This window comes from Mus musculus, chromosome 14 (genome assembly GCF_000001635.26).
Source record: "Mus musculus strain C57BL/6J chromosome 14, GRCm38.p6 C57BL/6J".
Taxonomy (NCBI): Eukaryota; Metazoa; Chordata; class Mammalia; order Rodentia; family Muridae; genus Mus; species Mus musculus.
The window spans coordinates 61816241-61827444 of NC_000080.6; the positions used below are offsets into that span (position 1 = coordinate 61816241).

An 11204-nucleotide genomic window follows, 5' to 3' on the forward strand; every position below is an offset into this window, starting at 1 on the left:
AGTCAAGTTGACAGGAAAGAGTAACCATCTCTACAGCCTCTGGAACACTGGCTGCAGCCAAGGCCATGTTCATTATTTAGTGGACCAGAGGTCCTCTCAGAGCATGCTCAAGGAATGGTCGAACACTCACTTGGAACACACTGAACCAATAGGAGAAATCTCAGACTGGCTTCACTCCAAAGCATGCCTGTGTTGAGGGATGTGACAGCTGATCTTGAGTGTCACCTTGATTGGACTAAGAGGTGTCTTAGAGATTAGTTAAGCACACACATTTCTAGATGTATGAGTGAGGTAGCTTTCAGGGAGTATTTCAGGAAGGATGTGGGAGATGCCCTCTCAGAGGCATGGAGCCAAATGGAATAAAAAGGAGATAAACGAAAGCCCACTCGTGCTGCCTCTCCACCCCTTACTTACCACCATTTGGTAAGTGTTCTCTGCCACATGCTCCTCATACCATTATGGTGTCCTGCCTCAAGTAGGCCTATGGACGATGACCCCCTGGGCTATGAACCTCAGTCAGTTGTTTCTCTCTTAGTTGTTTATGTCCTGTATTTTGGCACAGCAATGAAAGTGGAGTGACACAAGTGGTGAGTTACAGCTTTAGGTCACTTTGTAGTTAAGGCTGTGGGCTTCATTTATGTGGTCTGTGAGTGTGGGATGCTTCCCTGAGAGAAGTCTGTCATTTTAGAGAGAGCTGAGGCTGGAGACATTCCCCCTTCAGGTTACTGAAGAAGGTATGAGCCATAGGGACACATTTAGTCATTTTTCCCATTGTGATGACCAAATACCAGACAAGAGGCAATGTGAAGAAGTAAGGACTCATCCTTTGATGCTAGTTTAAGAGAGAAGGTATGGTGGCAGAAGCAGGAACCAGCTGGTCATGTTGCATCTGCAGTCTGGAAGCAGAAAATGGATCTTATCATCAGTGCAGTGCATTCAAGGATGGAGATGGGGGATAACAGTTTGTCCGGCAAGTGTTCAGCCAAAGGAAGCTTGCAGGGTCTCATTATGGTGTCTTAGATAAGGGACTTGAACAAGTAGAGCACACTGTGTCTCAGTCACTTATACAACTGATATTCCAGTTGTAAGACACCCTTATTGTCTTGACTTGGCTTTAAAAGGTTATTAGCAGGCCGGGAACATGGCTCAGCAGGTAAACTCCTTGCTGTGCAATCGTGCAAAGACCTGGGTGTTCAAAGCTGGGTGTGAGAGAGCACAGGCACTCCAACTGAACAGGCACACCCTCAGGTTCAGGGAAAGATGAAAAAGGTGAGGGGGAGATCTATAGAAGAGCTGACATTGATGTTGGGTTTCAGTATTCACATGCCCAGCACTGGGACTCCTCAGCCTCAACCCATGCATAACACACACACACACACACACACACACACACACACACACACACACACACACACACAGCAGTGGGAAGTGTTGTCTGTGAGGCCTGTGGTGATAAAATTCTGTGCATAAACAATAGGAACATTCATCACTGAAATCAAAAGGCCCCATGCCTCTCTTTAAGGATCGCTTTCCTGTCTTTCTGCTCATTAGGCTGAGGATGGTGAACTGTTTTCCAGAAGTGTGTCTGAAAAGGTCATGAAGAAGAGCTGTCTCTGATTCAACTGCTCAGTTCCTCGGAGCAGCTGATTCAGCGGGAAGCGGTGGGAAGTACGGGTTGGTAAAGGTCAACGGCTCTCTGAGAGCCGACGGTAGGAGACCTTTCCCCTTCCTGTGCTCGTGTGTGCTATAATCGGGTTTCACTCAGGATTTGATTTGTGTGGGATTTCAAAATTAGGCCCCGGAATAATACAGGTAGGTAAACTGTCATTTTCCAGATTGCCTCAAATGATGGGCAAAGTTCAGGTTGGGACTCTTTGGCTGGGTTACTCCACCTTCAACTCAGATCTGGTGCCATGAGCTTCCTGCTTTATGGTGCCTTTGAAGCTGGGGTGCAGGCAACTAAGCCTTTTTGCATGGCCCCCTCTCTGTCCTCATCGTTCCCTCTCCGTGCTTGGCATATGATGGGTTATATTATAGCAATGACTCCTTAGTCTGGGATACTTTTCCTACTTTTCTTTGCCTGACTGACAGCCTCACTGGAAAAACCACCGTCCTCTCTGGAGAGTCTTCCTCTAAATAGCTTACCTGCGCACTTCAATTTCTTTTAAAGAGTAAATTGATCTTTGAGACTCTAAACATCTTCTAGGAGGGAACTGTGCTGTCTGGCATGTGACCTGAATAGTGTTTGCCAGGAGCTTCTAAAGGCTAGCCTTTCAAGCTAATACTTCAGTCTCTTCCCAGCTAGCGGTAAGATTGAACTGCAAAGCCACAAGGAAGTTTCAAAATGACAAGTGACTAGGTAAAGGGCAGTTATGTAAGGAGTGAGTAATAAGGACTGTTTTTTTCTCCTAGTGGTAAAGTCTTATCATTTTTAAAAACATGCTTTAGAAGAATCTGCCACCTGTGAACTTTCTATGCATCTGTACAGCCTGTTCACTAGAGATGCCAGATAATGACCCAGGACGCTGTCAGATGCAGCCTAACACAAAAATCATAACTATACTATAAACATAGGTGTTTTGCAGCTCAATTGTGGACAACACCATGGTGTTTCAAGGTTAAGAGATTGGACACACCTGCCAGAGTCTTCGCTTACCCTTGTGCTGTGGCTCAAATCTCAACCCAGCACAGGCAAAGGGGATGCTGGGGAAAAAAAAAAAGAAACTTTTGAAACCTGGCTCATTTTAAATGCTGTTAGAAAGTTGAGATGTCATAAATCAAACCATAATAATTTGAGACTCACTGTATTAATTACTGTCTCTGGCAGGCTCCTGGGATAACCTGGTTCTTTTGGCTTCACAGTCCACTAATGGCTTGCCTGCACCCCCCTCTCTGAAAACTGAACTCTCAGAAACAAACACCAAAGAAAAACAAAACCCAGTAACAACAAAAGAAGCAAGCAAGCAAGCAAGCAAGCGAAAACAAGAAGCCCAAGTGGTTTTTTTTTTCTTCCTCTGTTCTTAGACTACTTAGCAATAAAACAGGCTGTAGAGAATGCAGGCAAAATATCTCTCTACTCAGTTGGTAAGGAAGAAATTAAACCATCTTGTGGTCCTGAGCAATGCAGTCATCATAGAAACTGTAATTGATATGGACCAGAGGAAAACCCCTGCCACAGAGACCTGTGCGTGTCACAGCCATAGCCCTTAGCGATGTGAGCAGATGGTATCTATCCTGAATCCAAAGGGCAGGCCAAAGCACTTATGCATACTGCTTAAACTAAAATAACAGTAATTTTAGAGTGTGTAGAATTTATTGAAAAGATAAAGGTCAGCTAGAGTGGGGGAGTCAATAAGGGTTATGGGGACATAAATACAATCAAAATACACTCATAAACATGTATAAAATGTCATAATGAAACCCGTTATTCTGAGTAATTTCTATATGGTAATATATCTTTTAAAAACATGAATGAAGTCTTTCCATTAGCATGGCTATGTATCTGATCCGCTTGCTCATTACGAGGTCTGTGATGTAAGCATGGCTTTCTTGTGCCCCAGGAACATTTTGCTCTATCCAGTCACTTCTCCATCTTCATTAGCACTGCTAAATATGGGGTATATATGCCATTGTATTTCCTGATAACGATCCCATATCCTGTGACTGATGGTCCTCATCCAAACAACAATTTCCCTCTACTTGTCAGATTCTTTCAAAATGTTGGAAATACTATAGAATATTTTCCGTGTTCGAAAAGATGAGACAACAGACATTAAAGATGACATACGACTTACTACCTTCTGTAATACATAAAATTTGATTAAATAGCAAACCTTTCTATCATTTCTCAGATACAAAAAAGGATAAATAGAATCCTAAGATAAGTGAACAAACAAAGGAAGTAAACAAAAAAGGAAGAAACAAGTCAAGCCATGTATTGCATCATCAGTAATGATAACGACACACCCAGCTCTTTTGCTGGGCAAAGTAAGTGGTACAATTCCCTCCTTCCTTCCCTCTCTCCCTCCCTCCATACCTCTTTCCATCCTTCCCTTTCTCCCATTTTCCTTCTCTCCCTCCCTCCTTTTGTTTCTCCCCCTCTTTCTCTCTTTCCCCTTTTCCCTCTCTTCCTCTCTCCTTCCTCACCCTCCTGTTTCTGGCTGTCAGGAGGTACACAGCTTTCCTATGCCCCATGTTTCCCATCACAATGTGCTGCCTTGCCACAGGCTCCAACGCAATGGATCCAACCCACCATGGATTTGAACCTCTGAAACCAAGGGACAAAATTAAGTTTTCTTTTTTTCCTTATGAACTATTTATATTATCGCAGTGGTGGACACTAGCTCAAGTAGTGTAGAGAGAAATAAAGTTTGTCCTTCTAGCCTAGGAGATATGGGAAGGTCAGGTGTCAGGGTCCTCTTCTCAGAGGAGAGGGTGTGGTTTAGCATCATCAGATTGGTATGGAGGTCCCAAAAAGCTTTTGCTCTGTTGGGCTACCGTGCTAAAGATGGAAGCCATGCATACAGTCTCTGGTACAGACTTGGCACCAGACCAGTTACATCAACAACACCCCCACGCTGTAATAATAAAAAAAGAAAATAGCCCCTTCTTAAAGTCAACTGATTGATTGTGGACTTTAATCAGATCTATAAAATATTTTCACAGCAACATCTACTTTAATGTTTGGTTGCAAAGAAGGGGACTGTAGCCTGGTCAAGTTGACCAGTAAAACTGATCATCCCAGCAAACAACTCAACTTCAGCATATTATTACAAGACACATCTCAATGTAGGGGTGTTAAGCGAAGACTTTAAAGTGTATCTTAGACTTGGTGAGATGTAGCTCATTTTCTAGGTTTGGTGTGAGTAAATTAAGAGCCTTGCATAACTTGGTAATCCTGAAGATCAGCAGTGATTTTGTAAATCCTGTAATGATTTGCAGCTCAAGAAGTTGGTGATGACTTTACTGCCCATTTGAGGAAGGATGCCTGGGAAAATCAAGAAGCCATCCTCTACAAGACATCTGACACAGGGCTAGGGTTAGGACCCATCCCTCGCAGGCTTGTGTGGGGCATGTTCTTGGTCACTTTAAATGCACACTCTATCTTCCCTTACCATGCTCTTTATCAAAGAGAACAACATTTCCAAACTGACTTGCCAGGGACTTTTGAGAAATTTCAACCAATGGGAGGCACCAGAGGAAAACTAGAGTGTGGTTGAAGGAAAGAACACCTGTATTTCTTGGTTCTTACTATGCCCTGGGCTGTCATCTTGTGTGGTCCTGTGTCCCCAGGGGACTTACTTCCACTGAACAGTCTCTCCTTTCTGGGCACATTTATCAGGCAGCTTCTACTGAGGTCCAGATTCTCACTGGATTCTCACTATCAGTCTCAGCTCTTGGATTATGGCAGCAACATTCCATGATTTCTTAGGCCACAGCAGTAATTTTTTTTTGTGTGTGTGTGCTTGCCCCATAGGTGCTTCCCTGGTGATGCCCACTCTCCAGCTCGCTGTGTTCCTAGGTGATGCCCACTCTCCAGCTTGCTGTGTCCCTAGGTGATGCCCACTCTCCAGCTCACTATGTCCCTAGGTGATGCCCACTCTCCAGCTTACTGTGTCCCTAGGTGTTGCCCACTCTCCAGCTCGCTGTGTCCCTAGGTGATGCCCACTCTCCAGCTCACTGTGTCCCTAGGTGATGCCCACTCTCCAGCTCGCTATGTGGTGAGGTTCTTGCATCAGTCTTTTCTGCTTGGTATTTCTAGAGTGCTTTTCGTTTCCTTCGCTAGACCCTAACTGATATATAAGATTTAAAAGAATGTATTGATCACTATATGGAAAGTCAGCTGTTACTTCAAAGATACAAATTTGGGTAAAGTCTACCATCCAAAACATAGCTCTAAGAGGGAAAATATGAAAAAGGAACAGAAGATTCTCAGAAGTGAAATGATTGGGTTACAGAAGAGTGGAAGCACACCTGCTGGGACTTTTGTATAGTTACTCAGCAGTTAGGAAATACACAGTTAGGACCAGGTTGCAGCTTAGTGGGCTTCTGGACACATACCATACACAAAATTGGAAGCAGATTTGGAATCAAGGAGTGTGGTGGTTTGAATGAGATTGGTCCCCCATAGGCTCAAACATTTGAATGATTGGCTTTCAGTTGGTGGAGCTGTTTGGGAAGGATTAGGAGATGTGGCCTTGCTGGAGGAGGTGTGTCACTGGGGGTGGGAGGTTTCAAGAGCTCATGCCATTCCCAGTTAGCTCAAGGTCTCTGCCTTGTGCTTGTGGATAGGGATGTGAGCTCTCAGAGACTGCTCTAGCACCACACCCTCCTACTGCCATCCTTCCACCACTAAGATGGTCATGGACTGTAACCCTCTGGAACTGTGAGCCCAGTTAACTCTTTCTTTTCTGTGTTGACTTGATTATGGCCTCTCTTCACAGTAATACAACAGTAACTAAGAGAGATCTAGGTTAGAATCACAGTTCCATTGCATAAACACTTCTTTGACTTTGGGCCAACCCCTTAGCATCACTGGGTCTCAGTTCCCTCAATTCTAAAGTGGAAATAAATGTCAAACTGAAAAGAATTGTACTGTTGACATTTCTTCCCAAGTAGAATTCTTCTATACTCTTTAATACTGCCAAGAGGGACATTTGTCTCTCTCTTCTGCTCCCTTCTTCTCCTAGCTCTTCTACCATGCCCCTTTCTTTTCCTTCCCTCCTCTCTCTTCTTTATAAAATGTATTTTAAATTCCCATGGTTCTACTTGGGCCCCACTGCTCACTCCAGTGATCCCAGCACTCAGGAAACCGAAACAGGAAGGATGGGCTTCTGAGGCTAGCCTGGCTCTATAGCCTGAGATGAAAGCCAAGAGTCCATTTCAGTCAGTGAATTGATAAAACATATCTGCCTTTCTCTTTGGCTAACTTGCAACCAAACAAAATCTGACAAGATGTTTAAACATTATCACTTAATTAAAATAGTCACTTCTTCCTTCCTTCCTTCCTTCCTTCCTTCCTTCCTTCCTTCCTTCCTTCCTTTCTCTCTCTCTCTTTCTGTCTGTCTGTCTGTCTGTCTGTCTGTCTTTCTTTCTTTTCTTAGGTATTTATTTCATTTACATTTCCAATGCTATCCCAAAAGTCCCCCACACCCTCCCCCACCCACTCCCACTTCTTGGCCCTGATGTTCCCCTGTACTGAGGCATATAAAGTTTGCACGACTAATGGGCCTCTCTTTCCACTGATGGTCAACTAGGCCATCTTCTGATACAGATGCAGCTAGAGACACGAGCTCCGGGGGAGACTGGTTAGTTCATATTGTTGTTCCACCTATAGGGTTGCAGATCCCCCCAGCTCCTTGGATACTTTCTCTAGCTCCTCCAATGGGGGCCCTGTGATCCAACCAATAGCTGACTGTGAGCATCCACTTATATGTTTGCTAGGCCCCGGCATAGTCTCACAAGAGACAGCTATATCAGGGTCCTTTCAGCAAAATCTTGCTAATGTATGCAATGGTGTCAGCGTTTGGAAGCTGATTATGGGATGGATCCCCGGATATGGCAGTCTCTAGATGGTCCATTCTTTCGTCTCAGCTCCAAACTTTGTCTCTGTAACTCCTTCCATGGGTGCTTTGTTCCCAATTCTAAGAAGGGGCAAAGTGTCCACACTTTGGTCTTTGTTCTTCTTGAGTTTCATGTGTTTTGCAAATTGTATCTTATATCTTGGGTATTCTAAGTTTCTGGGCTAATATCCACTTATCAGTGAGTACATATTGTGTGAGTTCTTTTGTAAAATGTTCACCATCCTTAATCATCAGGGAAATGCAAATCAAAACAACCCTGAGAGTCCACCTCACACCAGTCAGAATGGCTAAGATCAAAAATTCAGGTGACAACAGATGCTGGCAAGGATGTGGAGAAAGAGGAACACTCCTCCATTGTTGGTGGAATTGCAAGCTTGTACAACCACTCTGGAAATCAGTCTGGCAGTTCCTCAGAAAATTGGACATAGTACTACCGGAGGATCCCGCAATACCTCTCCTGGGCATATATCCAGAAGATGCCCCAACTGGTAAGAAGGACACATGCTCCACTATGTTCATAGCAGCCTTATTTATAATAGCCAGAAGCTGGAAAGAACCCAGATGTCCCTCAACAGAGGAATGGATACAGAAAATGTGGTACATTTACACAATGGAGTACTACTCAGCTATTAAAAAGAATGAATTTATGAAATTCCTAGGCAAATGGATGGACTTGGAGGGCATCATCCTGAGTGAGGTAACCCAATCACAAAATAGTCACTTCTTAAAAGAGAATGGAATTGATTGCCATCTTTGACCATGCGAGCCTTGTATGGGGCACTCGTATTTGCTGTTCAATGGTAGCACTGAAAGCCCAGGAAACACCCAGGCAGGAAACCAAGGCTTCTAAACTCCTAAGCCAGCCCAGGTGAGACACTCACTGTCTTTAATTAAAATTTGTTTTCATACAATATATTTTGCTCACATCCCCTCCTCTCTCACAACTCCTCCTAGAGTTCTACACCTTCCTACATCTCCAACTTTATGTTCCTTCTTTTTCCCTCCCTCTTTCAAAACCAAAACCAAGAAGCTAATAAGCCCCCCAAAACAAAAATAAAAGCAAAGAAGAAAAAGATCACTAAGAACAAAAAAAAAAAAAAATCTAAAACAAATCAAAAAGTTCATAAAGTGAAACAAAATAAAAAATATGGGGCTTGTTTTGTATTGGCCAACTATTCTTTGTCACAGGGCCTGTCCTGACCTGTGCTTGATACAGTGGCACTCCATTGGAGAAAACAAATTTTCCCTTTGTGTGGGAAGCCACATGTGCCGTTGCAGAGTGGCACTGACTACTGCTGGCCACCACGCATAAGTTTGGACAAACAACCAATGTGTACATATGCAGTAAAGTTTTTTGCAAAGACACTGCCTGGCCCGGGCATGATAATGAGGCTTTGAGAGTATAACCAATCAGATGTGAGACATGCAAATGAGGTATGATAATGAGGCTCTGTGAGGTACAGAGAGAGAGAGAGAGAGAGAGAGAGTAGCCAATCAGATGAGGAACATGCAAATGAGGCGTAGTGCATAACCAATCCGGGTGTGAGACACGCCTCTCCTAGGCCTATATAAGCAGCACCAGTTCTGGGCTCGGGGTCTTTTCGCCTCTGCAATCAAGCTCTCCCAATAAACGTGTGCAGAAGGATCCTGTTGCAGCGTTGTTCTTGCTGGTCGAGTCCAGCGTGCGCAAGACCTTTGCTAACAGGTATCAATTGCAGGTGGTTTCTTAATTAGGGATGGGATACAATGTCCGACATACCTGCCAGTACTAGTACCCCTTTTGGCTTAAAGCCCTGTGCATGCTGCACAGTCTCTGTAAGTTCATATGTGTATCAGTCTAGTCTCTGGAAGATACTGTTTTCTTTCTTTCTTTTTTTTTTCTTTTTTATCTTTTTTTGTTTTTTCCAGACAGGGTTTCTCTGTATAGCCCTGGCTGTCCTGGAACTCACTTTTGTAGATCAGGCTGGCCTTGAACTCAGAAATCTGCCTGCCTCTGCCTCCCAAGTGCTGGGATTAAAGGCGTGCACTGTTCTCTTGCAGTCATTTATCTCCTCTGGCTGTTATAGTCTTCCTTTGTTGTCCTCTTCATAGCTCTGTAAGCCTTGAGGGGAAGGTTTTAATGAAGACATCCCATTGAGGACTGAGTGCTCCAAAGTCTTTCTTGTTCTGCCTTGGAAATAGCCTAGATGTCCATCAACTAATGAGTGAATAAGAAAAATGTAGTACATTCACACAATTGACTGTCATTCAGCTGTTAAGAAAATTGGAGTGTGCAGGTAAGTGGATGGAACCAGAAAAAAAATCATCCTGAGTAAGGTAACTCAGACCCTAAAAGAAACATAGTGTATGTTTTCTTTTATATGAGGATGTTAGCACTTAAATTTCAAAATGTGTGCTTCAATTTGAGCATCTACAGAAATTAGGGGTTACTTAGTAAAGCACCAGGGAAGAGTTGAGATCTTTCAAGGGAGTGGAAATAGAATATAGTGTTATGCAAAAATGAAGGGGAAACTGAAATAGAAGAATAGGGAGAGGATGGTAAAAGAAGGAACATGGAGAGGAACAACTAACACTGAAGACCATTAAAACCATATGAAAATCTGCTACTACAGACACGTCTTAAAATATATACATACATGAAAGGACTCTACATGGAATCACCAAATAATAGGGAGATAATGCACTAAATAGCCGGTTTACACCACCGGCTCAAACTGCCAGTAGCAAGAAGGGTAGCAGCTTGTTGAGTCACTGGCCAATGGATCCCACACTCCCAAATGTCACAGCTACTGCCAAGTCTTTTGGCTGTTCTCTACAATGTGATGCTGACGACAACACTTATGTCATTGAAGGTAGAGTTTGAACTGCTGCCCAATTGGACGCTTTACTCCAACTGACTAGAATTCATGGTACTGGAAGGTGCTCTGCAAATTACTGGAGGAGCGAGATAATCATTATTACCCAGCAGCAGCCCTATGACCTACAATAGTGACCCGCCTCTTACATATACTGGTGCAACAGGAACACAAATGTTATGGGAGCAACCAAACACTTTTTAATAGAATTTAAGGTTTACTCCATCAGATGGACCCCATACCTGACAGTGCTAAAGTGGCCAAGAACCTGACCCTAGATAGGTCATAGGCCTAGAGGAAAGCCAAATACTGTTTATTTTGCTAAACATAGCAATAAGATGATTTCTAGTGGCATACTAACCATACTATAAGCAATTTACATATTTGATTCATTCCAAATCAAAATATCCACGACGTTTTTCACAGAAATAGAAAAAAAAAATCCTAAAATCCACATGGAACCTGGAAAGACTCCAGAAAGTCGAAGCTTTTGGTAGGATGGTTATTTTCATAATGTTGGTTCTACAACTCCATGAACATAGATGCTTTTCTCTCTCTTCCTTCAGAGATCTCTTTATGCTGCTGTGAATGCCTGCTCATGATCTCTTTGTCAGTGTTTTTGGTTGAAGTTTTATGAGTTGATTTGGTGGCCTGTCAGTTGGCTGAAACTGTGGATTGGGTTGGTTGGTTTTTCTGTGGGAATTTTTTGGTATCTTTTATGTATGAGAGTATTTCATCTGCAAGTAAGGATAATTTGATTTCTTTT

The 11204-nt window shown here is 43.2% G+C and overlaps 1 long non-coding RNA gene across 1 annotated transcript; it reads left to right on the plus strand.

Moving 5' to 3' along the window:
* The first annotated feature begins 1574 nt into the window (after nucleotides 1–1574).
* Nucleotides 1575–6627, plus strand: Gm35247. The gene is made up of 3 exons (XR_383480.4): nucleotides 1575–1812; nucleotides 3852–3987; nucleotides 5477–6627. It is a non-coding gene; the product is annotated as a predicted gene, 35247 (long non-coding RNA).
* The last annotated feature ends 4577 nt before the right edge of the window (nucleotides 6628–11204 follow it).